The sequence below is a fragment of the Equus caballus genome, chromosome 26, assembly GCF_041296265.1.
Source record: "Equus caballus isolate H_3958 breed thoroughbred chromosome 26, TB-T2T, whole genome shotgun sequence".
NCBI lineage: Eukaryota > Metazoa > Chordata > Mammalia > Perissodactyla > Equidae > Equus > Equus caballus.
Genome location: NC_091709.1, coordinates 21,236,086 through 21,259,385, shown reverse-complemented (window position 1 = coordinate 21,259,385; position 23,300 = coordinate 21,236,086). Strand labels below are relative to the sequence as shown.

Below are 23,300 nucleotides of genomic sequence, written 5' to 3'. Positions count from 1 at the left end.
TGTAGGGAACAGAGAGGACAATCACAGAAAGTTCAGGTTGGTCGTCCCGTGATAGCAATTAAATGACTAGGCTGGGTAGCCCTCCAACTCCAAAGAAAAAGGAGGAACGGAACAACCTTAGCGCTCAGAATAATGCTCCCGAGAAGACATGTCCAGGTCCGAAACCCCAGAGTCTATGAATGTTACTTAATATGGCAAAAGAGTGAATATTACCTTATATGGCAAAGGTAGTGATTAGGTCAAGAACCTTAGAGGAGGAGCTTGTTCTGGATTATAAATATAATCACATGTATCTGATAGGACAGACACACAGAGGAGAAGGAATTGTGAAGATGGAAGCAGAGTTTGGAATATCAGGGCAGGTACCAGGAGCTGAAAGAGGGCTGGATTCCTCCCTAGAGCCCCTGGAAGGAGTGTGCCTGTCAATCGTTGGATTTCAGACTTCTTTTCTCCAGAAGGGTGAGGGAATAAATTTCTATTGTTCAAAGTCACCAAGTTTGTTCTGATTTGTTACAGCAGCCACAGGAAACTAATACACCCTAGGTGAGCACCTCTCTGACTGAGGCACTGAGCAATGTTCCACCACAATGTTCCCAAAGGTAAGGGATGAGCCTGCCACTTCCACCCCTGGCATCTCAATTTTGTTTAATAACCTGCTATCGTCCTTCTTGAACCTATTTATCTATAACAGCCTATATAATATCTGGAGGCAATGAGTTTCATAAATTTGCTACCCTCTGTGAATAGCATCTTGGTGTATGGACTTTTTTATGGCACAGTGCATTTCCATGATGGATCCATTTGTCCCTTTTTTCAACTTTTGCTTAATGCTTCTATCATTAGCTTAAATAAATGTGGGAGACAATTGAACTCCACTAAATAGGACAAAGGTCAGAGAGGAGAGCTTGAAGCAGTTAGACTGTATTCATGAGATGTATAAAAGGCAGCTCCTTCTGAAGTTGAAGACTTCTGTGGAAAGTGCCCCGTTTTAGCGCGCCGAGGTGCATGCCGGAGGCCCTATGAGGGGAGGACCTTGAGGCAAGTATTCCTCATTGGAGCATTTCAAAAGAATTGGAGCATTTCAAGATGACCCTGAGACAAATCATGCAGAGACACAGAAATTAAACTCAGCACAGGGATGTACCTGTCGGATAACAGGAAATATTTCCTTTTGATCTTTAATAGGAAAATGACCACGTCATCGGATCACCCTTTCATAAACCCTGATGAGACTGGTGGTAAGGTCTCACAGATTAAGCCAGTAAACATGTCATATTGCTTGTTTTGACACTTGCCATTCCATCTGACAGTGAGTCCAATTTATGAAAAGAAAAAATTAATTTACTATAAAGAATTGGAATGTGGAGTCTATGTGTTTAAGTGCCAAGTGGAAATTACAACGCAGAGCATATAAAACTTTGGTTACTCAGCGTTAGTTAAATCTCATTTAAGATTCTAGGACATTTATTCTCAAGCTTTAGTGTGCCCGACAACCACCCAGGTATTAAGTTAAAAATGGAGATTCCTGGGCACCTCTAGTTTTTCCTGATTCAGTAGGTAAAGGGAAAGTATAGGCGATGGGTGATGGCGAGGGTGCCAAGTGCTGAGAAACATTGTTGTAGAATGTGCGTGTGTGTTAAATTCTCACAGAGTAGTGGTCAGCCACTTCCTTCCCTCGTATACATCCTAGTGTGCATTAGGGGTAAGACGGGGCAGATGAATATATATGTATATTCATATAGAGAGAAATTCAAACACTTGGTACCAACTTATAGGTCTACTCAAAAATTAAATACGTAAATCTGTTCAAACTGTCATCTTAACCATCTTCAAAACAATTGCATTATGTACTCAAATGACATCTCTTTTATAAATCTTTATACTCTTTAAAGAAGTTTCTAGACTGCAAAGGAATAAAAGTAATTATTAACACTTAGTGAGGACTTCCTGTGTGCCAACACTGTTCCAGGTACTCTATGCATAGTAACACATTTAATTCTCACAAGAACCACGTGAGGCAGATGCCACGGTTACCCCTCATTTACAGATGAAGAAACAGAGGTCAGAGTTTTGATCCAGTTCCCAGGGTCACGCTGGTCATGAGCAGTAGAAGAAGCACTGGAATTCAAGCAGACTATACTGCATCTATTAAACATTTGCTTTCCATGTTTTCATTATTGAATTTTAAGCCTTTGTACATGATTTTGTCACTGAAGGAATTCTACATAGCTATTTTATTTTTCTATGTGATTTTAAGCCAATACTAGATGGATGAACTTGGATTTAGGACACTGATTCTTTCTTTTTCGACCTACCAGGTTTGGATCACTAAATAAACTGTTTAAGGCTCTAGCATGAAAGAGGACAATTGTCACATTTTCTCCACCAAGTCTTCCAGGAACTTGAATGCCAAAAACTCCTTTATCCCATGGGAAGTGGATGGTCACAGTGCATTGCAGAATGCTGCAATTCCATCTTTTCCATGTTCTTTTAATAATCCCCTACAGAACATACAGCACTAAGTGATCTCGTCTCACCATTACAACAGCAACGGCTCCAAACTACACGGTTATAAATATCTTTAAGACCATCCACCCTTTTCATCAGCAAGAAGGAATAATAACTCTATTATGGATGTAAAAACACACCCACGTGAAGCTTTTTTCTACAGAATTACCAATCCAACTCCTGGATTTTTTTCTGATTCTCCTCTCACTTTTAAACTTAGATCTCCTTCTTGAAGCCTTTTTGTTCACACTGACCTAGTACAGAGGAGCGATCTTATTTTAATGGTGATAGAAACACTGCTCCTCACCAAGGCAAGGCTGACCATTGTTGATTATGATGCCCTCACTTTCCTCCACTCCCAGGTCTATTTCTTACTATGTGTTTCTGTTTCATCTTCTCCAGGCTAATTGCCTATCTTAAGCCACTGTCGGGCCTCTCTCTCTTTTTGCTCCTTATCACAGCTTTAATACAGATTCCACAAGGATGACACCCATTGAAAAACAGCCACTTAATTTCTTTTCAGATAGGGACTCCACATGTTCAAGAGTCATCTAACACTTCCCAGAATAAGGGTCCTGACTGCTTCTTGATGGTACCAGGTCTACACTAAGAAAAAACAACATGAATCCAAGGCCTCCAATGGACAGATGGATCCCTCTTAATCTGGAGGAGCACCCAGGTGAGAATACAAACAATTGACATGATAGTGACCTTGTGCTCAAAAGCCTTTACGATTTAATAAGGAGGGACAATCATGCAGAGAGAACATGTTGCAAAGCCAACAAAATGTCAGAAGATAAAGTCCAACCCCTCCGCCTTTATACAAGCCCTTTGGGATATGAGCTTCAGGGCCTCTGAAGCCTTCTCTCTGACTAATCCTGACATGGTTTCCTGCATTCTTAAGGCCATCAAGACCCTTTTTGCATCTACACCTTTGTATCTCTACCTCCTTCCACCTGGAGAGCCACTCCTCATCAGCCTGGCAAGCTCCTTCCTCAGATTCAGCTCTGTCGCTTATTCTGGGGTCTTCCTTATTTACCCAGGCAGTTCCACACATTTCACCATTTATCTCTTTAGTTACATCCATGGGGGCAGGCAGGGACTAAGTTCTTCTTGTCTCCAGCACTTAGCTGTGGCATCTGATCCCCTCTAGGTGCTTACTAAAGCTTAGGTGCTTGAGTAGCCAGGAGCACAACAGAGTAATTGAATGCTTGTGTTCTGCTATTAGACAAATTTGAGTTCACATACAGCCCCGGTACTTAGTACCCAGCTGACCTAACAATTTTCCTTAAGCTTCAAGTTTTTCCTCTATAAAATAAATATAATATTATTTATCTCACAGGGTTGTTGCTATGATAAAAAGTGCTATGTGAAGGAATGTAGTAAGACTTAGAAAATGGTAGTTATTAATATTGTTATTACTACTAAAGAACAGCTTAAATATAATTAAGTAAAATTTCTTATTCCATATTGAGGATATAATGAATAGAAAAGGGATGGGTCAAATGTAGGTAAACCACAGCAGAGTTTCTGCAGGAAGAAGATTTTAAAATTTAAAGGTGTAATGCAAATGGAAGTTGTAGAAGGGACAAAAAATACTGCAGGAAGAAATAATGATACCAGGTCAGATAAATAACCCTGAGGTATACTGAAGGAGGGACAACACAATAATGCAGAGAAATAATGGTGGGAGAGCAGGCAGAGTCACCAAGATGAGACATGGACCCCAGCGAACGCTCTTGAGTCATGACATAAAGTGAGTATTGAAGATTTCTCACCTAGTTGTGTATAGGATCCTTTGAAGCAGGAAGAGATTTGAAGGCAGAGAAAACAAATAAGAAAGGCTGCAGTAATTCAGGAAGTGCGTGTGGATATTAGGGGCCGTCCCTTACAAATGCTAACAAGCTAATGCTAAATGAGTTGACTTTGGCAATTTTTTTGGAGTGTTATTAACACTTGCTGATGAACAGCCCCTTATTGACTGAAGTTGAAGCAACCAGAAAAACAGCTTTCCTTGAGAAAGCCTCGCAGTGAGTTAATGGCCAATCCCAAAGGAGAGAAGAGTAAGCACTTTTCAAGCATTTGCTGATCAAGACTTTTGCATATCTGAGCTCCTGCACTTCAAAGAGGACTTCCCGCTGGGTTTGCTCACCCCTTTCACTAAGTCCTTGAGTTTAAGGACAGGAGAAGTTCCTGTAGGTGGAGAATTTCGAATAGTCAGAAGGTGCATTCAGGCCAATATAGCTGTTCTTCCTATTAGAAAATGATGCAGCTGGAGTGTTATTAATTGAGCAAAAATACTGTCTACCTGGAGCCCAGTGACCTTCACCAGTGGTTGCACACTTGGCAGGTATCAGAATTCAAATGTGAAGTACCTTATGGCTATCCTGAAAGACTAGGATCCAAAGGGCAAAAGTCCCTTCACCAAGAGGTCAGGCCACTAAGGTCAGGATGCCCAGGACTGGGTCACAAGGGTCAGAAAGCCCTGCCAACAAGACTTCGACCAGAGTGTGGAATTAGAAGAAACCCCTGGGTGAGGGTGTAACAGGAGAAATATAAACAGGCTTATCTTCCAGGGTCAAAGAAGTACGGGCCATGAAATCTGGCAAACCTAAATGTGTTTGGAAAGACACTTTTAAATTTAAGTGCCGTTAATAAGAATTTGACATATTTCAGAGCAATAAAAGTGTGCTTCTGTCCTCCTAAGGCCCAAGGTGTCAATTTTATTGTTTGCCGCGTATAGTCATGACCAATCCCACTAATGCCATTTTCTCTGTGTTGTGCTTAGAAGTGACTTTATTCTTTAGAAGCTGAATCTGAAAAATGATGACATTAAGACTCAAGGGCCAACAATTTCCTAGCATTGTGTTCCACATATTTGCAGAGGCCAAAATGAAGCATTAATTACCTTAAGGCGTTATCTTGAGATATGCGAAAAATGCATTTAAAACAGTTTTTGTCTGAAGCTTTAACTACTTCTACTCTTTTTCAAAATTATTTAGAGAAACTGATAAAGTATCTTAATGTTAGGTCTATTCTACTTCATTTCATATTTTTATTCTGAAAGTTACAGGACCAAAGGATTTGATATAGACCATCATTTGGAATCACTCATTAGCAAAATAGCCAAATGGAGGTTTACAATAAAAAACGCCAGACATATACTACGTTTTTCTTTTAATACACTGGTCAATGATAGCTTTTAATAGGAAAACCTTACATTTTAGGATGCTTTTTAATATATATTATTCCATTTGATGTTCACTAGACACAATATACGATGCATAAATACTCAAGTTAATTGTGAAATATTTTTGGTATCAGATGGCACTTAGACAAATTAAAGACAATGAACCATATTTCCCTTTTTGGCATGTGATTTCAATTAGCCCTAATAAGATTATGTATTTCATTCCATGTGCACTGTATCAAAACTAAATTCATATGACCTAATGTTATTAAAGTGTTATCATCTTTGGCTCCTCTATCCTCTGGAGTGTACTAGGTACCATGCAGAATATTGCAAGTTTGCATAATACAGAACAGCAGTGTAAACGTTGAGCTATAATTCTGTTGTCTTTTCAAGGTATACCGCAGTCGGACTAATGACTATATATCTCAGCGTTAGCAAGATCCAATTTTCTCCTCTAAGCTAAAAAGTCACTCTCAAGATTTAAACTTTCATTTTATAAAATTATTCCCTTAAAAATACATCAGAAACATCAAGACTGTAAAATAACAAAAATGAGTGGCCATAGACAAAATCGTTGCCGTATAATGAACTGATGTTTCATTAATCACTGTTTTAAACGGTGCATTCTGATTTGTGTGTGACTTCCAGTGTAGTATATTGACTGCTGAAAGTTGCATGTGATGGTTAATTTAATATTTCACCACAAGAAGAAAAGTTGATATTTGTAAGGGCAAATTAATGATTGATGAGATGGTCCTGAAGATGATGCCCTTATTGTGACAGTCCCTTCTCCAAATGACTTGGAAGACTCCTAAAACCTAGGGTGTTATCTTAAGAAACATGTTTAAAATACTTCCCTTTAGCCAGATGCTGAGGTTTTTTTAGAGTAAAACCAAACACTTGATATGTGCCTTTGTATTGTTTCAGAAGCTCTTTTGGGGTCAGACATCCTCACCCATAATCCTTTATTCACTTGGGATAGTGTGCCACCAAAGCATTCATCATGATTATGCTGTTCAACTCAAATTAGTGAAAATATTTGAAATATTATTTTCTAAAAATTTATGGAATTTTTTTTTTCAGTTTGAAAGAAAGGAGTTTAACTCTGCCATATGAATACATTCAATGTTACCCTAAACTCATATTTAACCTTGTATATATCTAAATGATTTCATCTTCGTAAGATAAGTTCCCAACTCTTCAACTAAGTAAATCTTACTAGCCTGTAAAATACCAATTTAGAACCCTTTTCCCTTGAGAAGTTTTACCTAACTACTCACTTCTATTTCAAATAAAACACATATCGCCTATACTAATCATATTTCTAGTCTATACTTTTTTCACATGTGCTGGTATTGCTTCCCCAACTAGATCTCAAACTCATCAATGAGATCAGGGAAGAGAACCAACATTAATTGACCTGTTGTATGCAATGACGTCTGTGACACGCTTTATATATATCTGAGGTAATTGTTTAATATATAAAATCAAAGTTTTACCCTTCTTGTTTGACTTCCAAAAATGCGGGCACAGTTGGTGTTCAAAAAATGCTTGTTCATTTGAAAAATAGTGTTTAAAGTCATTTTCTCTCATAGATGTTATTATTGCTAGTTAATTCTATTAGCCATTATTAAAAGGTCTTTCTTTCTAAGGTTAGCCAATTCATATTCATGAGAATTTGTCTCATGTTTATAAAAGCTAACAATCCAGAGGAAGTATCACGAGGTAAGACAATAACTTCAATTTAATGTGTTTATAAAGTCTTTTACTCTCCCCTCCCTCCCTTCCAGGGTCCTAAGGTGGAAGGAAAAGATTACAGCACATTGTCAAGCCAATTACTAAATTATGAATTCTAGACTAAAAATGCATGTGTTCAAATTCTGTCTCTACTAATTTGAGCAGGTTACTTAAACTTTCTAAAGCCCAATTGTTTTATCTATAAAATGTAGAACACAGTACACATCTCATAGGTATCTGTGAGGATTAAATAAGATTATGTTTACAAAACGCCTGGTCCTTAATAAGCACTCAGTAAATATTAACTATTATTTTATTATTACCTTACTTATAATGTAACACAATCACAGCCTATCCAAATACCTGGGAGAAAACATAACACATACCTCAGACTCTCTCTTCACTCTCATTAACCCAGTGTGAAAACTAAAGTGAGGCACTGTTTATCAGACCAAAGACCAGACTTATATATGCCAACTTTCCCATACTTCATCTTGTCCCTCTTTTCTAGTATAACCCTCTTCTCATACTTGGTCATTCTAGTGCAATCTGTTAATAGAGATAAACCACTCGTATATGAATGGTCCCAGCTATTCCCTTCCTCCTGCTTGCAAAAGAGGATTTGCCATTGCTCTCTGTTTCTTCCCACCCCCTGCCATCTAATGAGAATTCCTCCTTTATCAGATTGGTTCTTCTGAACCTCTGTAATGCAAATTCAAAAGGAAAGCGGTAGGAATAAAAAGCAAACAGAAAACCAAACACATAACAACAACAAAAACAGTGTTCAGACTGTCAAGAGAAAGAGCTTCCAGGAAGTTTTGGGAGTGAGAAGCATGGAGCCACTGCAGGGTGTGAAACAAGAGAAGAAAGAGATTAAGAGGGAATGCTGTGGACCTGTGTTCTTTGTGGCATTCTAGAAATAGAGGTAAAGAAGTTTCATTATTTTGAAATAATTTTTTGGTTTCTGAGTTTTTCTTTAACTATGCTACATTCTGACACTGGCCCATATGGTTCACCGCTTTATAACTATTACCCAAGTTAAGTGCATGACTAAAATGTATTATAAAGTGGGGAAGAAAATTTAGAGATACAAATAGTTGTAGTAATGTAATAGGACAATCCACGTTGCTTAAGTTGACTAATTAGCTTAAAGCTCTGGGCTCCAGCAAGCAACAATCTATGAATCCGCTCAACAGCCTTAAACAGCTCTATTTATTGAGTCATATTACACATTTGCATTTGTAATTTTTCCTACAAATTTAAAAATACTTAATATTTCTCTTCCTTACTTTATATTTTAGCCCACACGTTTCTGTTGCTCTGTCTTCAGGATGATCTTTAAATCCATAAGTACTTTTGGGAAGGTAGTATTTTTCCACAGCAATCATTACCAGCCTTTGGAGTGTTGAGAATGAATGGTCCCTAAGAAACAAACACAGAGTACAGATGCATTATTATCTTAAGAGAATTCTAGACTTGGCTTCTCCCCCTTCTCCTTCTAGTGCTTTTTCCACAAATCCTGCAGTTTATCATCCTAAAAACAAATTTGATTGCAAAAAGGTAGCAGAAAATATGCCACCCCCAAATATGCCATTTTGGCATAAAGATTATCTTGAGCTGAAGACGGATGAGAAAAAGCAGATACAAGAAAAGCTCTCTGCCCTCTCTCTTCTTATCTAACAGTAAGGCATAAATTTGTAAAGGTTTCTCCCTTCCCCTTTCTACCAGGAAGAATGGACGTTAATCACCGGAGACAACTCTAGACCCTTATCAGCCCAGAGACAGCACCAGAGGAACGTACGGAACAAATTTTACTAACTAGCCCTTATCTTTCATTAGCTCCTCCATGTGTTTACCTTCCCACAATTTGAACCCCTAGAAACTCAAAGTCCTTTTTCTTTGTCTTTTTGTTTTTCTAAAAATGTATTGTTCTTGTGTTGAGATGCCATACAAGCCCAAGTTCTAACCACCCCTTTGAGTTAGTCATCACTGGGTACTTCCATGTGTATCCGTAATGCACTTGTTGATAAACTTCTGTTTGTTTTTCTCTTGTTAATCTGTCTCTTGTTAATCTGTCTCTTGTTAGTCTCATTTACAGGGCCTCAGCCAATGAACCTAAAATAAGGAGAGGGAAAACAGTTTTTCTCCTCCACGTTGTCATCCTCATGCTTTAAAACCTCTGTTGGCTTCTTAATATCTATGGAATAAAATCCCATCTCCATAGATGGCTCTTCCCGACTGAGCCAAAACCTGTTTCTTCAATCACTCTTTTCCAAGACTTTCTGGACTGGGTCACACAAAGCTCTTCCCTACCACCTGAAAACACTTTACCCAGGACCTTGGGAAGAGATGCTCTTATATATCCTTTTTCCTCTTTCTAGACTATTCTCTGGAAAAACTTATACTGCTAACTAAACATTTCTTGACCCAGTTCAAGAGTCATCTCTAGGTTATGGCTTTTCCTCAACTTCTGCAGGTAGTGTTAGTACTCCTTGAGTACTAATTTTTTATTACTTCCTTTAACCATGACATAAACCAAAGAGAAAATTCCTTTTACCTCATTTTACAAAAAACAGTTGGGAGCTACAGAATTTGAAGGACTTCTGCAAAGGCAGAACGAGCAAATTTGCCACCATTCCCCTCACAGTCAAGCAATTGCTCCGCCTCTGTTCTCCCGTAAATTTTTATTCATCCCTCTTGCAGTCCTTAGCAGGTAGTATTGAAAATATTTGTCTCAATGCGTCCCCTCTGCAGTTCTAACTGGACTCCTTCCTTAATTAAGGTTTCCACTGTCTCAAGACATGGTATGGTTCTTGGTCTTCAAATGTTTCCTGAGTAAATGAAGCAATCCATCAATGAAAATTTTTCTAATTTAAGAAGGAAAAGGAGCATGAGCCAACATTTAATGAGCACTTCTACTATTTACTAGATATTGTGCTATATTCTACTAAACTTATTCAGATTCAATGAGTTTTATCCAAACTCCCTGTCTTTATCAAAATTTATTTGTATGACATACAACGTAACACAAATGTATAACACTTTAACCAAATGAAGGAAATCTAAACTTACAGAAATTAGATGCTTGCTGAAGATCTATTGTGTAAATTGTTGAAGATGCTGTTCTTATGTATTAATAAAGAAAAAACTCAGTGGCAGCTGACTAAGAATCAGAGCAAAGGAGTTAAGCACAGCCAATTTGTTCTCTACACAGATGTAAACCCAGCAGTCTCCGCATTTCTTTTATTCATGTACTTGGCGGTAAACAGACTCGCCATTCTGCTGTGTGCTCTGTTTTATTTTAGGCTCTTTTGGTGGCAAGTAGCAGACCAGCTCAACCCAGCTTAAGCAAAAAGGAGATTTCATTATAAGAATTCAAGAGGCTCTTACAAACTTCACACCTCTAAAGGAGTTGGCATCAGTAATAAAAGCTGTTAGACAGTGATTCTTTCTGTCTCTCTTTCTCTCTCTGTATATGGTCTCTTAACTCCTTGATTCTCTTTGCCTGTTTCCATCATTCCTCTTTGTCATTTCTCTGTTTCTCTTTCCACAGGGTGGGAGATGGGTGGCTGTCCAACATCCAGGGACATTTTATATGTCACTCATCTCCAGCTATGTTTAGACACTAGATGACTCTGAGTATTAGTTCCTTGGAGAGAGAAATTGATTGGTTCAGTGTGGTCAGGTGTCTACTCTGGCCCAATAATAGCAGTCAAAGTGGCAAAGGTCTTGCAAAAAAAAAAAGGTAGTTAGAGATATGTAGGGGTAAATTTCTCAGAGAATAGGGGTCAGTGTCCTCTGAGCAGATACTCCAATAATCATCCATCCCATACATATTCTTATCCAAAGTTTTCTATATGGAAAGCAGTTAGAGTGTCTGTATGTTACAATTTGATCAGATATTCAAAATACACAATATTGAGAAGAGTCAATTTCTCAATGAGTTTGTAGTAGAGCCAATCCTAAAAATTTAGAACATTATTTTCTAGGCACTAGAAAATCATTAGGGATGTTTGAGTCTATACCTTATCTGGTTGTTATCTAATTTTCTCCACTTTCCCAAATAGATTGATGTTTTCAGTTCAATGTAACTAAAACTAAAGAAAATCTGCAGAAGAAATATCTTTTCTTATTACATTATATTCATGTTTGTGTCATAACAGAGTGGCTGAAAGAAGGTGCATACTCAAATCACTGCAGGACCAAATTAGCAAAATGAACAGTTTTGCTGTGTTCACAGAATGACTGATTAAACCACATAAACCCCAGAGAGGCAGGCTCCAAACAGAAACGTCAGACAGGAGGAGCCCCTGATCTAAGGATGTAATTGGACACAGATGAAGGGTAAGTCAGAGGATGCTCACCCAAGTTCTTCCCTAATGTTGCCTAGTTCAAAATAATTAGCCTCTAGACTTTAAAGACAGAAATGACTATCACATTAAATCTTGTTGTTTTCAATATAAATAAATTGGTAAAAATAAAATCACTCTCAAAAATTGTAAAGTTTCTGGTTTTCTTAAGACAAACAAGCCCTCAAAAGAAGCTGAACAAAAACTCCCACAACTAGTCAATAAACTGAGTGCACACATTCATCTTCTTTTTCTCCCCAAATGCGATTGAAATGACAGTAAGGGTTTTCAAAAGAGAATAAATTGGTAACAACACTGTAAAAGGGGGTGGTAAAGGATAAGAGCGGTGGCTTAAAAAGAAAATGAAAGCAGATGGGGGTCACATGCAAATGCGCCCCCAGGGTGGAGGAAGCCATAAACTCAACAGAATGTACACTCACTGAAGAATGCTGTGCTTCGGGGACGACCCTTCCTCAGGGTAAAGATCTAGAGAAACTCTAAACTAAGGCTCAGCAGATTAGAGAGAAGGAATGGGGTATGGAACTTTGTTAGTCAGGGTCTAAGCAAGAAAACAAAAACCTTTATAGATCTTCCAAACCCAGAGAAATCAATCAGTGCAGTTAATGTGTTATCCTGATGGTGGGAAGAACTAGCAATGCCTGAGAGCTTGAGATGGTGATACAACCCAGAGATTGGCAACAGCCGTGAGTTTCAACCAGCTCTAAGGGTTAGAGGGACCAAAGGACAAAGTAGTGTTACCAGAGCCCAAAGAAGTAGCCATCCAGCAGAAGTTGAAAGAGCGGCAGGCCTGCCCAGTAGAAGCTGAGACGGCAGAAGAAGGGATGGATTGGCAGGATAGGTATGGAAGAAACACCACTTCCTGAAATGCTCCTGAGAAGCTCTTGCTGCCTTAGGACACACAGATAGGGAGCAACACCCTGGCTGCTCTCTTCTACCCACTCTCCAGTCTTCTACCGATGCTTCCCATTGGCTGAACCTAGCCAACTGCCAAGGGAACTTGAGAAATAAGTTTCCTACCATGTGGAGCAGGGCACAAGGATGTCGGGAAATATATCTGAGATCGTACAGCCATGTGAACATCAAGAGACGGTTCTCAGGGAAATCCTTTCTAAAGAAACTAACTCGATTAGAGAAAGGTATGGGCTCCAGAGGCAGTTAATACTCTAGAGCAGAGCCTCATTTTCCTTTTTGTTCCAGGAGTGAGGAGAAGAACATCTTCCTGCCTACCCCTCTCCTCTACATGGTAAAGTGCATCTGCTTTTCTTGACACACAAAATTCCTGGGAAAGAAAACCATCCTTGTATTTATATTCATTAACTGAGTCTTTTGTCCATTAAGTGGACAACCAAAGAATATCATTCATTTGAGGAAAGCTGGGGGATGAAAAAATGGAGGACCAAGATGAACAACAACAAAACAGAACAAGTGACCCCCAAGAGAAGACAAACAATTCACTGAACAAAGTTGTATCTAGTCTCTTTAGAGAGATTCAAGAATATGTTGCCCACAAAAAAACCTAACACTCCAGAAGAGATTTCTACGAAAAGCAGCAAGCAGAAAATGAGAGCTCTTGGAAACTTGGTATATGATTGGCAAAAGTTTAAAAATTCATTAAAAGTGCTGGAACAAGAGTCTAAATAATCTTAATCAAGCACATACAAAGTCACAGAGATTAAACATATATGTTAAAAGGTAAACTGAGGTACATTAAAATTTACGAAAGTTTATTTGGGCATACACAGATTTGAATTGGACAGCACCAAAATAAAAGTAGTTAGGAGCACTCCACGGTCAGAAGCTAGGGAAAAGACTTTTATAGAGAAGATGCGGAAGGAGAGCAAAGAAATTATTTGACTGGCTATAGCTTAAGCAGTTGCCTTATTTAGGAAAGCCTGGTTGGCTGTTCACAATGAGTTCTTAAGTTTCACGTCGTCATAGTCAAGTGCCTTGACTCTGGCTTAGGTTATGGTTTGCTTACATAGGCTCCCAGGGTATTAGAATTACCTCAGTCTAATGACCTCCTTGATTAATTAACACATATATACATGCATGTGTATGAAATATATCCATATGTCATATAATATATATATGAAAGAAAAATTAAGAAGCATGGAGACTTAATCAGGAGGTCCAATATCCTTATCTAAGAGAATTCCCAAAAAAGAGAACAGAGAGGCCAGCCTGGTGGCGCCACGATTAAGTTCGCAAGTTCGGCTTTTGGGGTCTGGGGTTTGCCTGTTTGGATCCCGGGTGTGGACCCAGGCACCGCGTGGCAAGCCATGCTGTGGCAGCCATTCCACATATAAAGTAGAGGAAGATGGGCACAGATGTTAGCTCAGGGCCAGTCTTCCTCAGAAAAAAAGGAGGAGTGACAGCAGATGTTAGCTCAGGGCTAATCTTCCTCAAAAAAAAAAAAAAAAGAGAGAGAACAGAAAAATAGATGTGGGAGAAATTAAACAGAAGAAAATGAAGGCAGAGAAGATGGAGGCGGAACAAAGAAATGTCCAAGTCCTAAGTGGGTACAGGATGAAAGATTCATATCTAGGAACCAATAAGAACTAGCTGCATCCTTTACAGTTCTCGGTCTGACAGCAAATAAAAATGTGAGGGTATAAAACAAAGACATTTTCAAACACATCATGCATTATCTTCACTCACCTTCTCTAAAAAAAAAAAAGTAACTGTGCTTTCTTTTCAAAACAACAAAAAATGAATTGAAGTAAGAAAGGCCATAGGATCCAAGAAATAGTGCACCCAGCACAAAAGTACCATGAAAAGAAATTCCTTCAGAGTAGGCTCTATGGTATGTGAGAAGAAAATGGTCAGAACTAGAGCATGAATATACAGGGTTCTAACCACAATTTTTTAACAATAAATGGATTCGCTTTGACGTATAGTGTAGTTAAAAGGCAGGATTATCATGGTGCTGAAGTAAAGGCCTAAGCTGCTTCTTTCAACAAGGAAACGAAAAAGAAAATTGGAAACTCATGGAAGAGCGAAGACCTATATTAGAAAGTCTTGATTTTGAGCTACTCGCGGAGGGGAATGCAAGAGATCCCCTTGAACTTCACTGTTAGAGCATCATTTGTCAAGTGGCCCAAGTTTAGTGAAAGAGGATTACATCATTCTACCTAGTTTTATGATGATTAATAATTACTATAATTGTAATATTGAAAACATTTATTGGTTCCAAATTTTAGAATATAAAGTATAGATAAAGCATTTAAACATAAAATTAATTATAATGGTAGTATAGAATTTAAATAGTATGAATTTGGTCCATGTGAAAATAATGGCACAGCTAACAGAGCTAAAAAAGTATGGAGGAGAATGGGCAGGATAAACGTGAAGAAGCACTAATTTTCTTATCTTAATAATAGCACATAAGGAGTTAATGAATGTCAGCTTTTATGAATAAAACACAATGTTTAGCAATAACATTACTAATAAAAACTTAAGGGAACAGAAATCAACTGCAACTAAAGAGAGAACAGAAGTTAGAAAATTCATCAGCTTCCGTATGAAAAAATAAACAGGTATTTTAAGTTGTAAATTTGGGGGTTTACAATTCTTAAACAGTTTTAAGATGTTAATGGAAAGCAGAGGTGTGAATGCACAATTTAAAAGCACAGGGGTTGCAAGTTGGTGGCCCACAAGCCATTCTGAAAAAGAGACCTTTTTGTTTGTTTGTTTGTTTTTTATTTCCTGTATCATGTTTGTAAAAATGAAGAAACTTAACTAAAACATTTGGATTTCTAGTTTTTCTTGGGAAAAAAGAGTGGAAGAAGATCCAGCAACATGGAGGTTGCATTCCTGCATGGGAGCAATTGGCCAGAGCTGGCTGACAGCCTTCCCTTTAATGGAGCCTGTGCCAGCCCATTGGGCACACTCTCTCATCCTCCAGCTCTGTTACTTATGTCCTGCTTTATCTGTTTCCATCACCTGCCTGACCTCCATGAGACTGAAGTTTATGACTCCTCATTGAGAGTTATGGAGTTAAATATCTCTGGAGAAAGGGGATCATGGGTGGGAAGCTTACAGTTTGGGAGATAATAATCTTTCCTTTCTACTCTTCTGTACAACTTGAACCAGTCCTCTTATTTTTCTGTCTGTCTACATATTTCTACATCTGTCTTATCTGGTCTAGCCTGGCCACAGACTGATTCAGAGCTAGAGCTCCGGAAGGAAGGAAGAGACCCTATGCTAGTCAAAAGGTCAAATGCAAGCAGGAAGATGGCTTTCAAGACAACAGTTCAGGGCCAGGGGTCCACAGATGCTATAAAAATACTAAAAAACCAGAACAACCTATCTGCCTAGCTGGAGTAATGCAATGTTTCTCTGATCCTGCTGTGGCCGACTGTTATTTCTCACAAATAATCATGTTCTCCTCCACATTTCCCAGCCTTTCTTCCAAGATGTTAAAATTGTGGGACTACATTCTGGCAGACGGGATGTGGGCAGATGTGACGTAAGCCACGCCCAAGCGTGGCTCATAAATTCTTCCAGGCAATCCTTCAGATCTTTCTCTTCTTGGGCAACTTGGAAGCCAGGTGGCCAAGATGTCTTAGCTGTAACACAGAAGGAACCTATCGGACCCATATTGGACTGTGATGTGAGCAAGAAATGAGCCTTTGTTGGGTTAAACAATTGAGGCTTGGGGATTGTCTGTTCCAGCAGTTATTGTTAATTACCTCAACCAGTGGCTCTCAAACTTAGCATGTTTCAAAATCACCAGGAGGGCTTGTTAACACACAGGTTGTTCATGGGTGAGTTAATATTAAGCCTCCTACACACCAGCACGAAGCAATGCTTACTGTAACTTGGCTGCACTGAAATGAAGCTGTAGGAAAAATGGGTGATGCCAGATGTAACCTAATGCTGCACTTATCTACACTGAGATGACTATAAGCGGTCCGGAAAGTGATGACTTCAAGCTACCTTGAAGCACAATTCAACCGCAGCATGATTATGATCTTCTGGGAAACTAGAGGGCAGACACATCAGCCTCCTCTGAGGTCACCCCTGATGAGCAAAAGCATTGGTCAGACTGCAGGTGAAAGTACACGAGAGAAAACGTAGGCAGACAATGGAAACAAGGCTTCAGTGGTATAATGGGAAAGTCCATATCGGAATCATCGTAAGTGCCACAATGTCATACCTATATGCCTATCTCTAACAGTTTGGGAGCTCTACATTTCCTAATAGGAGCAATAATAAAAAGTTAACTGCCAGAGAAGGGAAAATACCCAATAGGAATCCCGCAATTTTGTGTCAAGAACATTGGCAGAAAACAAATGTATTTCTAATGACCGAGGATGACAGACTCAACCCTAGAGGTTAAAAGAAGTGATTAGACAAAATACAATTTTATTCTTTTCTTTTTTCAGATATGAAAAATGTGCATCTATGTGGTGGGTATTTCTACAGTATTTTTCACAGCAGTGATTTTACCATATTGCCAAATTTGTCACTGTTCCTTTTCAAAAAGGTAGTTTTGCATCCTCTTCAATAACTTCATACCCTTCTCATACCCTCTACCACAAGCCACGCAAACTAGTCTTTCTTTTTATATATAAAGACATAAAATTTATTTTTCTTTTAGGATTTGACTTACTAATATTTAATTTGTAAATTGCCTCACCATAATATAATAATAAATTATCCACATTTTCCAGAAACTATTTTGTTTCATTTCATTTCTTTCTCTTGATTTCTTACATAGATCTGATCACAGACAGTCTTGGTTGGACGTTGCTGTTAACATCCCTGAGGCAACTTTGTTACTGCTGGTTGGTACTTGAGAGTCAAATGAGAATAGTCTGATTAGTCCCATTCTATTTGCAATCCAACATGATATTCACTCTTGATATCATTAACTCTTCACATTTAAATTTTAATCTTCATTTATAAGCTATCTGTTGTCCTTAACTCTACAGGTCAAAAAATAAATTTGATTTTCTCTGTCCTCTTGAGGAAATTTGAATACAGGAAGTAATGAACCAAAATAGATCTTACTACAGTATGGACATTCAAAAGTTTTACTTATTTCAAACTATTCAGAAAAAGGTAGGTGTTAATTCTATTTCATTCATATTGTTTTTACAATAAATATTATTAACTTTCTACTATCTACAAAGCATTGTGTTAGGTGCTGAGGAAGATCAAACATCAACAAGACACAATTGTCTCTATCTTCATAGAACTTAGAAGTAAGGTAAATTCACAAGTTGTGATGGTCCTGATAGTAAATGTTAATTTTTTTTTTTAAAGTAGAACTTAAAAGCTACATATCAGAGGGTAGATTATTTGCAAGATGAGTCAGTGACAGTTTTGTGGACATCTGAACTAGTTCTTAAGGAGTTGTAGAATACTGAGCGTAGAGAAGGCAAGTGTGGAGGGGAGGAGGCAGTACTATCTGGAGCATATTCTGGAATGGAATAAATTCAGAGGATGTCTATAAAGACAACACAGGGCATCATCAACGATAAAGGTGACAAAAGGCAAATTTTTGTCCTAGATTATAGAAATTTAAAAATAATATTCAAGAGTGTAGAATTTACCCTGTGGTCCTTAAGGTTGTGACAAAGGAATGAGACAATGGCAGTTTTGTTTTAAGAAGACTGATCTGATGACGGGTGTGTACAAAAAAGATTAAGGAAAGTCTGAAAATCGGATTCGTGAGATACTGACAGGAGAGAAACTGTGGGTCAAGCAGAGGGAGAAATCAAAGATGACTCTGAAGTTGAGAGCCTGGTTAACTGGGTGGATGGTGACTCTATATATGGCATAAAGGAAGTCAGAAAAAGCAGCTGGTTTGGGGAAAGTCTTTACTACAAACGAGTTAAAAATGCCGGTAGGATGTACTGGAGGAAATGCAGAGCAGGCAAATGCAAAAATGGAGCTGGGGCTCAAAAGAGGGCTGGGTGCTAGTGTTAAAGATTTGGAAAATGGTTGAAGCCACAGAGGGGGTGACTGAAATCATCAAGTGCAAGAGTATGGTGATAGAAACGTAGAGAGCTAATAATTATTCGTGACTAGCACTACCCAAATTCCTTCATTTACACTAAATTAAAACACTAAGACTGATGCAGCTCCCGGAACCTCTGTAAGACAGAACGGTCAACAACGTCAAATGTAACAGAAAGAGCTAGATCTGGGGATTTCTGTTTGCATTTGTGATTAAAGTCACGATTGAGAGAATCTAGATAAGTAGTCTTTTCATTTCCTCAGGTCAAGCGTAGATTTGGCGGTTAGCTAGGTCATCTGACAAAGTCAGAAATCAAATGGGATAACTCCTAACTCACCAAATCCACCTGGAGTCTAAACCATTCCTTTGGATTTTCTAGACTTGACCACATTGTTTTTTCTAACTCCTTGTTTTCTGCCTAAACTCTAAGCTCCTTAAGGGTAGGACTTTGGTCTTGCAAGTGCTTGGCCCTTAAAGGAAGCTTAGCACATTTTGGTTAAATATAATAGTTGAGTGAAAATCGGCCTCAACTGTGTATAGATCCTCAACCATTTGCAGGAGTGATTAGGAACAAAAGAGAATCAAGGATTCAACATAACGTGTGTTCCGGGACAAGCAGGATGCTGAAAAGCAGAGAGCTAGTGATGATAAAGATGATTTAGAGGCCCTCGGATTTAACAGTGAGTCACTCTTCCCATAGCTACCAGAAAGACATGCTTCAAGGATTAATTAACTATTATTCTCAATTTACAAATGAGTTTATAGAAGCAGACAGGTTAAGTCACTTCTAGAAGATCATAATGTGTCAGCAGGAGATCAAAGCCTGGAGGAACTGGTTTACCACCAAGAGCCCCAAGTCTGTAACCTAATAGAGAGGTTCCAAACTTCCTTAAAACTGCACTTCTCAGATGATGAATCACTAAGCTTTTCCCTGAGGTTAGTTTCACATGAGCAACTTGGGAAAGATGCACTTTTAAGTGACGGAGAATTACAAATGCTATTATCTTTTGAGAAATGGTAGGGGCCTTCTTTCTTAAAGACGAAGCAGGAATTCTTCTTGATGGGAAGATAAAACATATCCTACCCCCAACTCTCCCCGGAAATAAACATTTACTGCGTAATGAACAAATATGGGACAAATATATTCACTTGTGTTTTATCCAGCACCTTTAAAATGATTAAGTGAATCGTTGCTTCCCTTTGTAAGAGGTTTATTAGCTACTGGTTTAAAAGGTTCATTTCTTGGATTACAACCAGGCATGAGCTGAGGCGAAGTTACCTTACAGCTTCTTTTGTGGCCTCCCTGTATTCTTGAAACAGGGCAGCAAGAGTTAACCCAGACTGTCTCCCGCTGATCAGTAATGAGCGAGAGCTGCAGCTGAATGTCAATAGCTCCCTGTGAACTTGGGTAACCCAGCTGAGCCCTCTGCTTGCCAGAGCTGGAGGAGGTAATCAGCTTGACCCATGTGACCTTCCTGAGGCTGTGCTCTGTCCTGCATCCAGAAACTTCTTTGCATATGACTCCTACATGCTGCTCAGTTGAACCCTTCTTAGGAGAACTGAACCTGAGTCAGTTTTGAGAGGAAACACAATATAAATTAGTCAATTCTGGTTACAGGTTGCACAATACAGTAGGTGCTTTAAAAAAATTCATAGGGACATCCTGGAAACCTCAAAACCTTTCCAGGAGCAGCTCTGAAATCTGCCCTTCCAGCATTAGTCAAATAAATTGAAGCTTATATAACAGTTCTGTCCAGACTTTACATTTCTTTGCGGAGCTGTGTTTCATCAAATGCTTTCACCTTTCTCAGTCTGGTAAACTGATTTACTTTCGTTTTATTGTTTACTTGTCACTACTCTCATTGCATAGTCCCAAGGATGCCATACAAGCAAACTTTTCATTATAGATTGGGTATATTTCATAAGATTTTCGTTGAATTTCTAAACAGCTTTTCCTCCTTATTCTGTTCAATAAATAAAACTTGAACAATATCGTAAACTCCTGTCTATCTGGGTCTAAATATATCTTATTAAAGAATGTTATTATTCTAAACTGAGAGAGTGGATGCTAATTCTGCTGTTAAACTGCATAAATTACATAACCATTACAGAAGAGAACGACAGCACTTCCTATAAAAGTAGGAAAGAGTGATTCAAATAATAAAGATTAACCTATCATAGACTCTGGAAATCCATAAGTAAGTCCCATGACAAATATAGAGTTTGTATTCCCAAGAAAATGGGGCTTAAATGTAACAAAAATACTCAATTGGCTTAAGCTCATAATGGCGTTCAAGTACTCAAATCAAAGGCACATTATTCCATGAAGAGCTAGAAGCTTCGTTCTTACCCTAAAGCAAACTTACCACCAAAGTATGTTTATTATGCATGTTCGTCTTCAGGACTCCGGAACCCTTGGTCACGACTAATGGATTTTGCCTGAAAAAAAAATTTGTATACGGTAATTTTCTTTAGTTTTTATAACAATAATTTTTAAAATCCTTTTTAAATAATTGCTCCAGAAAAGATGAATTCTTTATCAAATGCTGTTGACCACTATCATTAATTTGCAGGATAAAGACAAAGAAGTTGCAGCTTCAGGGTGGGGTAAGGAAAGAAGCGAAGTTGGAAATCAAAACCTGTGGTCAAATACTATAAACAGCATGTAGGCTTCTTCGGACAAGCACATATGGTTAGACTAGTGGGAAAAAAACCTGCTAACAATTCTATATTAAGCTGAACATTATCCTCGCAACTTGGTCCTAAGAGAAACAACACAATTATGAACTCTAAGATGAGCTAAGGCAACAGATGGTAAAGATTACTGGAGGGAAATGACACCTATACATTTGACCACAACTGTCAAACACACACACACACAAAGAAAGACTACATAACAACACACTTTACCCAGACTTGCCCGTTTCTGGCTCGAGCATCTTGTAACTGACAGCTTGAACATCTCTGAACAAATATCTTAAGGAGTCCAATTCCCAAAGGAGGGTGATTTTTCAAAACATGTGCCACGTGCCCTAGTAAATCATGCATCCAGAGTGGGCTCTGGCAACCACATGAAACTAACAAAATATATTTCCCGTGCTGATTTTTAAAAGCCTGTGGAGATCTGATCACATGATAACTAGTTATTTTAGCAAGGTCTAAATTTGTATGTAGAGTTGGCCTTTAGAAAGTGTCACATGTTTGTTTTGCCCCTGGAACACTCCTTTTTACAAAGATTCATAAAATTATTTTCTGTGAAAGTAAAGAGAGCAAATCGGCTTTATCTGATCAGATAGCATTATCACAGCGGAGAAGAACTTCACTGCTTTATTTGGAGCGTCTATTTTTTTTGCTCCTCTGTCTGGCCCCGCCAGCACCACCACCCACACTTCCCTGAAGGGAAAAGAGCTTTGTCAAAAGACTTTCTGGTAAACCAAAAGCGCTTTGTGGATAGTAACAGCGCGCCTGGCACCAGAATGAGGCTGAGTTAAGCAGGGTTCTCCACAACGGGCTCCTACTGGCTCTGCTCAATCAAATATCTAACACCTGAAATGAATGAGGAGGCTTCAGAAATTGCTCTCGTGACTAGGGTAAGCTAAACAAATACACCTAAGCTTTGCCTTACTCCATATTTCTACAGTCAAAATATAATTTGCACAGATTAGCTGCCAAAATATACTTTTTGGGGCTACCCTCCCTGAGGTCATGAAATGACCATTGTGCTGCGCTCTACCGTGAAGACTCATAACTCTGCTATCCCACAGGCACTGTGAAGGGCCTTATTTGAGGGAGAGCAGACTGTGATAAATAAAGGGAAAGAAGGACAATTAAGACGCAGTGCCCCATCTGGAAGTGTTTCCATGCCTTTAGAGAAAGAACAAGACAAGTAACAGAAAGTAACAATTATATAGAATATAATTGTACAAACACCATAACAGAACCGTGAATCAAGTGCTCTGGGTACCCAAAGATGGGAGAAATTGGTTCCATCTGAGCCACTAAGCAAAGGCTTCCCAGCGGAAGTGACATTGAGGCCTTCAAGGGTTGTATCAAATAGGATACTGGAGACATTCCATGCCACTTGAGGACACACACACCAGTGTGTAGCCCATGCTGAAGGTGCTCAGGCTTATCCTAGGTAAAGTGGAAGAACAAAAAAGGCTATAAGTTTAGGTAACCAATTTTTTTAATGCTTTTTTTTTTTTGGTGAGGAAGATTGGCGCTAAACTAACATTTGTTGCCAATCTTTCTCTTTTTTTTTCCTTTCCAAAGCCCCAGTACATAGTTGCATATCCTACCTGTAGATCATTCTATTCCTTCTATGTGGGATGCCACCACAGCATGACTTGATGAGCGGTATGTAAGTCCACACCCAGGATCCAAACCAGTGAGCCCCAGGACACCAAAGCGAAGTGCACATGCTTAACCACTCGGCCACAGGGCTGGCCCCCTAGGCAATCAATTTTTAAATGTGTTTATTATGAAAGATTCCAAACATTTACAAAAGGAGAGAGAATGATAAAAT

General features: G+C 38.7%; 1 long non-coding RNA gene across 2 annotated transcripts in view; it reads right to left on the bottom strand.

Moving 5' to 3' along the window:
- The window catches only part of LOC106782629 (uncharacterized), a 107,049-nt gene extending 85,194 nt beyond the window's left edge, over window positions 1–21,855 (bottom strand). The window contains exons 1-3 of one of the 2 annotated variants that reach the window (XR_001379875.3): window positions 21,686–21,855; window positions 21,142–21,214; window positions 8,728–8,860 (exon numbers count right to left, since the gene is read on the bottom strand). This is a non-coding gene — a long non-coding RNA (uncharacterized lncRNA). The remainder of the gene's footprint in view (window positions 1–8,727; window positions 8,861–21,141; window positions 21,215–21,685) is intronic. The other variant, XR_011433065.1, reaches the window with a different exon arrangement.
- Between the last annotated feature and the right edge of the window lie 1,445 nt (window positions 21,856–23,300).